Below are 7,562 nucleotides of genomic sequence, written 5' to 3'. Positions count from 1 at the left end.
AGGCGCTGTATAATTGTTGCCTTTAACAAAAAACAGATGGCGTTATTACATTAGTAAGACTACTCAGCACTAGATGGCCTTAAAAAAGTATTTCAAATTGCAGACAGTAGTGTTATTTTAGTGCTGCTATCGGACGCTAGAGGGATTTAGGTAAGACAAAGAATACAAAATTACTTTTCGATTTTCGTTCACAATAAAATGTACTGAATGTTAGATGAAGTTGAACAAAAATTTTATTTCAGTTAAAAAAGAATAGGCTGAGCGGTTAGTTCCAATGGAATGCTGAAAGTTTCTCGATGAGGGCTACAGCATAGATGTCGCTAGTGTCGCTGCTTGAGTGACTAAATAAGAAACAAACAAGCTGAGATATGTGGTGCATAGGAGAAATTCGTAACCGTACACCGTACCCCTGTCCAGTGATGGTGTAGCGGTATAGCACGTGGCACGGAATGCCGAGGACCTGGGTTCGATTCCTAGCGCTGGTCTATTTTTCTGGTTTTTCTGTGCATCTTTGTTTCAGTTTATTTTCAATATGGGTTTTCCGGGATGACCGTAAAAGTAACAAAATTTGGAGTTGAAATAAAAAATACAAAAAGACTATCTTAAAAATCGGCCAAGAGCGTACCGGACACGCCCAAGATAGGGTTCCGTAGCCATTACGAAAAAAAATCAAGTAATATTATGTGCGTTATTATAGCACAATTAAAACACTACAGTCTTCTACATGTAGATGAAAATCTCTTGTTATAATATTTGTACGCCGTGTAACCTGCTTTTTGAACAAATAAATCTTTGACTTTGACTTTAAAATCTATTACTTACCAGAAAAAGAGCGTATATCTTCACGGCACTTACGTCCTTTTGTCGAGAAGCGCAGTTTTTCGGCAATAACTCAAAAACCGTATATCCAATCATGTTGAAACCAATTTTCGTTGAAAGTATTTGTTAAGTGTTCATCATCATCATCCCAGCCTATATACGTCCCACTGCTGGGCACAGGCCTCCTCTCAGAACAAGAGGGCTTGGGCTATAGTTCCCACGCGGGCCCAGTGCGGATTGGGAACTTCACACGCACCATTGAATTGCTTGGCAGGTTTGTGCAGGTTTCCTCACGATGTTTTCCTTCACCGCAAAGCTCGTGGTAAATTTCAAATGTAATTCCGCACATGCATTTGGAAAAACTCAGAGGTGCGAGCCGGGGTTTGAACCCACGACCCTCTGTTTGAGAGGCGATAGGTCAAACCACTAGGCCACCACGGCTTTTTTTCATATTTTTTGGACAACAGTGTCCTGCGCATGATAGCAGACAGACTGGATTGCCCGTACGTTAACCACTGCTGTCAACTACACGTGCGGCGCAATGTTGTGTTAGTGATGTTTTGTTATGTATTGTTTGTAGAGATGTGCCGACTAGTCGCCGACTAGTCGGGAAAGCCGACTATCCGGCCACTTTCGTAGTCGGCGACTAGTCGGCGAATAGTCGGCAAAAAGCGCCGACTATCCGGCTTCTTACTTTGTACGTATATTTTAATAAAATATTTATTTTCATGTAGGTATAGGTACATAGAGGGGGAATTACATTACCTATAAAACCTTAAGCTGTTAATTTTTGTAGTATTTACTGTTTTTCCTTGCCCACACGAGAAATTATATTTTGGCATTAGATATACCTACTTGACTTTACGGGAATCATTGTCTAATTGTTCATAAAGTCCTTACACGAGACTTTCTGTTTGACATCATCATGTCAGCCGAAAGACGTCCACTGCTGGACATAGGCCTCCTCCAAGGCTCTCCACTCAGACCGGTCTTGTGCTTTCCGCATTCACCGCGATCCCGCGATCTTAACCGGGTCATCGCTCCATCTTGTTGGAGGCCTACCGACACCTCGTCTCCCGGTCCGCGGACGCCATTCGTGAACCTTCTGATCCTATCGGCCATCAGTTCTGCGAGCAATGTGCCCTGCCCACTGCCACTTTAGTTTCGCAATTCTTCGGGCTATGTCGGTAACCTTAGTTTTACTGCGGATATCATCATTTCGGATTCTATCCCGCAGAGAAACCCCGTGCATAGCCCTCTGAGTGACTTTGAGCTTCCTCATGAGGCCCATCGTTAGCGACCACGCACGTCTCAGATCCGTAAGTCATCACGGCAACACACATTGGTAAAGACTTTTGACTTCAAACACTGCGATAAATTGAAAGAAAAGTCACTGCGAAGCTTCCCGAACGCTGTCCAGCCGAGTCTGATTCGACGAGTGATCTCTTTCTCGAAATTGGATCTACCTATCTGGACTGTTAGTCTCAGGTATACAGTTGTCAACAACTTCGAGCGCAGAGCCTCTGATTATTACGGAAGTTGGCACAACATGGACATTGTCTATGTTTATTTTCAGGCCAACTCGGTCGCAAACTGCTGAGGTCGGCGAGCATAGCACTGAAGTCCTCCATGGTCTCTCAGCCATGACCACAATATCATCGGCGAATCGAAGGTGATTCAAGTACTCGCCATTAATGTCGATGCCTTGTCCTTCCCAGTTCAGAATCTTAAAAGCATCCTCCAGTGCAGCAGTGAACAGTTTCGGAGAAATCACATCTCCTTGTCTGACTCCCCGCTGCAGAGGAATAGGCGTCGTGCTCTAGTCCGGTAGTCGGACGGACATAGTGGCGTTTTCGTACAGACACTTCAACACTTCGATATACCGGTATTCAACTTGGCACCGCTGGAGAGCCTGCAGCACAGCCCAAATCTCGATCGAATCGAAGGCTTTCTAGTAGTTTACAAATGCAAGGCAAAGGGGGAGGTTATACCCTTCGGTCTTCTGTATAACCTGCCGCAACGCATGTATGTGGTCTACGGTTCTATAGCCTTTTCGGATGCCGTTCTTTTTGACATGATTATTTTTTTTTATTTTTAGCTCTTTCACTTTAATGAACAATAATAGTAGGCATTATTTTTACACAATATTTTTTTTCACAAAAACACCGCTTTGTTAGATACAAAAGCAAAAATCTAGAAATAAAATAATACAAAATAAAATAAAATAAACAGGTTCCGAGACGCTTACAGGCGTCGGTTGCGACTTGCGCCCAAATCAGCTGGTTAACAAAGCGTCACGGAAATCCCCAAAACTGTGATCGGCTTGGCCGACTAGTCGGCCGATTAGTCGGCTTCTTTACAACCGACTAATCGGCTAGTCGGCTAGTCGGCCAAAGTCATGATCGGCACATCTCTAATTGTTTGTAGTTGTCCTTCTGTATGTCTTAACTAACACTAGCATAAGTTTTATTCAATTGTATTACTAACTCAATGATCCAAGTTGGTCGAAAAAAAAAATATTATTATTATTATTTACAAGATAGAGGGGGTGGGGGGGGGGTACATTATTTGCTACTTTTGGAGCGATTTTTTCTGGAAATCTTCACTTAATCAAAAAAGTTTTTGAAAACTTTACTATCTTTTCAATGAATTGATGCGAGTTAAAAAAATTTTTTTCAATTTCTATTACGTGTATGGAGTGCCCCCCCCCCCATAAATATTTATTTTTGTAATTTAACTACAAAATTAAATAGCGGCTTTGACAAGATATCTGTACTCCAAATTCATTGATATACTCTTGTAGTTTTCGAGTAAAATGCCTGTGACATACGGACGGACGGAGAGGCAGACAGTGAAGTAAGGAATTACGGGCCGTGCAATTTCCAACTTAATAAGTATAGTTTCAGTTACTTACTATAGTTAACTAATATACAGATCTCCCCCTAAAACTTCTAAGTATTTTGTAATATTGTTTTGTATTGTTGTTGTGTTGAATTAAAATTCCGGAATTTAACTGAATTTCCATGGGAATACCCGAAAATGTCCCAGATCAGGTGGAAATATAATATGCCACTATCCAACTTCCCACTAATATTATAAATGCTTAAGTGTGTCTGTTTGTTTGTTACCTTATCACGACTAAGCAGCTGAACCGATTTAGAGGAAATTATGTGTAAGTATGTATTTTTTTTATTTTTTATTATTTTGTTTTCTTTTTGAAAGAAAGAAAGAAAGAAAAGAAAGAAAATACATTTATTCGGAACAGTGACAGAATAGTTACATAAAAGAAAGAGAAAAAAAAAAAAATTCATACATTTTGTCCCAGAAAAATACATAGGATACTTTTTATAGCGGAAAATTGTATAGTTACAGACGGAGTCACGGGCAACAGCCTACAGGTTGTCTTTCATTGTGGCGTTCTAAGGGGGAGGCCTTTGTTCAGCAGTGGACGTGTTCCGGCTGATGATGATGAGGAGAAAAAATAGGCATTCTCGTGTACAAATGTCCCATTTTTTTCACTTTTAGAAAAAATATGGCTTTTAATCAAGAGCAGTCGTTTCCGATAGGTAGTTAAAAAAAATGTCCCCAAAAATGACAGTTTTGTTACGTTTTTTTTTTCATACACAAAATTTTGAATGTAAAATTGGGGTCTTTTTTTTAACTATCGGAATCGATTGTGCTCTTGATTCTGAGTAGGAAAAGATATGTTTTTTCTTAAAAGTGAAAAAATAAATAAAGGGACATCTGTGTAGGTACTTAGTGTATTTTCCCGTTCACAAAATACGTCTTGATCGCGTTCGCGTTAAAATCTCAATTTGTATGGAAGTTCCATAATGGATCACGGACAGGGCAACAAATTTGATTTGATTTGATTTTTTTGATTTGAAACAATTTCGTGCGCGTATCGTAACGAAAACGGGTGACGACGCCGCACCGTGGACATGTGGCGGCTACGTATCGACGATCCAACGCTCGATTTACGTCTTCGAATAGTAAACGAATGTTTTGTGAAAACGCCACACTAGAGGCACTGTGCACGAAAATGCCCGGCTACAAACACTCGACACACCCGCCCGTTGAAAGTGTTGTTAGTACGGCTCATGACCGTTTATCAGAAACGTGAGATAGAAAACTTTAAGTTACACGACTAGATAGAGAAACGAATTGGACGCATTACAACAGCCTTAAATCACTACGCACACAACAGTTCTCTAGTCACTCATGTAACCTAAAGTTTCCTATCTCATCTTGATATGTCAATAATAACTGTGATAACAGTTATTATCCTTTTGCGGAACAGTCAACTCGATGTTTTAAGTTATGAGTCACGACATCTAGCGGTACATTGAAACAAACATTGCTGTTCCTATTTAACACTAGAGGCGCTGTAGGACAAATTATCCAATAAATATTTTGTACTATTGTTTACCCGCGCCGCGGCGTCGCACGCATTAACCATTATAATAATTACATTGACCTAGACCCAAACTAAGCAAAGCTTGTAGTAGGGCTCATAGACAACGGCTAAACATACATATATAGATAAATATTTACTTAAATACATACAAACATCCAAGACTCAGGTACAAACATTCGTATTCATCATACAAATATATGCCCGTCACGGGCATCGAACCCGCAACCGCTAGCTTCGTAGTCAGAGTCACTAACAACTTCGCTATCCGGTCTGGCGGTCAAATTGAAAATCCAGGAATTCACTAAATTCCCTGACATTTTGATATCTTACCCCGATATTTAACAAAAATGGAACCGAATACCAAACTTGAAAATATTTTTCTATGTATTTACTAGTTTGAAGTTGGTGACTCAGCATGACCCAGCGGGAGTGAAACAATAGTCGTCTACCTCACTTACATACTATGGGTTTCAATCCCTCCTGCTGGGTCGTGCTGAGTCACCGGCTTCGAGCTAGTAGGTACATAGAAAAATATTTTCAAGGTTTATGCAGTCGACTGACCAACCGACTTCAAAAAAGGAGCAGGCACCGACTTCGAGCTAGTAGGTAAGGTCTAGAAAAATATTTTCAAGGGTGTTATAAGTAGTCGGTTCCTTTTTTTAACCCCCGACGAAAAAGAGGGGTGTTATAAGTTTGACCGCTATGTGTGTCTGTGTGTCTGTCTGTGGCACCGTAGCTCTTAAGCGGGTGGACCGATTTGAATGCGGAATACTTTAAAAATACAACATATTTAGTTTCATGTTAACCTTAGCGGTCCCCCGACACCGACGACGCTTAGATAAAAAAAGATTACTAGATACTTTATACTAAATTAACTTAGGCTAATTTTGCGGGAAATCAGCATAGTCCCCGCTATGATAAACGAATTCTTCACAGATGAAGTCGCAGGCAACAGCTAGGTAGCGCATAATTATTTTTTACTTTTTAATTGTCTTTTCAAGCAGCGTTTTTTCGGGCGTTTTTTTTTTTATTTTTGCTGGCGTTTTTTAAGTCGGGGGTTTTTAAATTTTAAATTTAAGTTTTTATTGGTTTTGCAGTCGGTTTTATGTAGATTCAAGGAAGTATAGTACTGTATGGAATTTTTTATTTTATTTTTTACTAGCTTTTGCCCGCGGCTTCGCACGCGTGGAATTCGGTTATCGCGCGCTTTTACCTCGGGAACAGTTCATTTTTCCTGGATAAAAAGTAGCCTGTGCCTAATATCACGTCGATCCGTCGCTCCGTTTCGTCGTGAAAGACGGTCAAACACACAGGCACTTTCGCAATTATAATATTCGTACGCGCGACCTGCCCCACCACCGGATAGGCGGATAAGTATTCTCTACTTTTATGATAAGGAAAGATTCGGATTAGAAAACTTAAGTCGCAGCTGTGGAGTTGACCACAACTAACTATATTAACTATATTAACTATATTAACTACACTAACTAACTAATTAACTATATACTACGAAATCGCCAGTTTTTTTATAACACTAAGATAGTGAGTCGTTACCAAGTTGGAGGCACGGTACAGCGACATCTATCGGGCGCTTCAGAACCTAAATTATTTTTGTGAGTTTTACTGAACACTTCTTATTAATTGTGTAAAGTATTACATAACGTTTGGTATATTTTGAGCATTAAAAAAACATTACATTAATGGTATAAACTAATAAATAGTTTTACAAAATGTGTACAACTAGCGCCATCTATGCGCAACCTATTGTCAAATTATTATCCTTTTGCGGAACGGTCTATTCAGTTAAAAGTCTCTACTCACGACATCTAGCGATACATTCTAATAAACCTGGTTTATGCTACTTAACACCAGAGGCGCTGTAATACCAACACCTAATTTAATATTAATTTTAACTAGTTGTTTGTCATTATGACGATCCCTAGAGAGGATAATTGCTTATTTGAATTAATGTTGATTTTGCTTAGAGCGAAGATGTCAGGTAACTCGGGTACATGTTCTTACAGTAACATGACTGAACCCAACTGAGACCTGCTAAATTGTTTGGGGTCGTGTTTTCTTGAGAATAAATAAATAAATATTTCATGTAAAATTAGCGGCCAAAACACAAGCTCATGACACTACTGAGTGGGTCCCAATTTATACTATTCGATGTTTTTTTTAATTATTATTTCATCCTAACGTGTTTTTTCTGTGTATCGAATATGTGTAAATAAATGTCTCTCTCTCTCTCTCTCTCTCTATAAAAAGTCGTCAAATCCAAGAAATAAGCCCTTTTTCATGTATGAGATTTAAACAAAACAACAAG

Source organism: Choristoneura fumiferana, chromosome 28, assembly GCF_025370935.1.
Source record: "Choristoneura fumiferana chromosome 28, NRCan_CFum_1, whole genome shotgun sequence".
NCBI lineage: Eukaryota > Metazoa > Arthropoda > Insecta > Lepidoptera > Tortricidae > Choristoneura > Choristoneura fumiferana.
The sequence above is the reverse complement of the archived record's forward strand: the minus strand, read 5'-3'. Positions refer to the sequence as shown.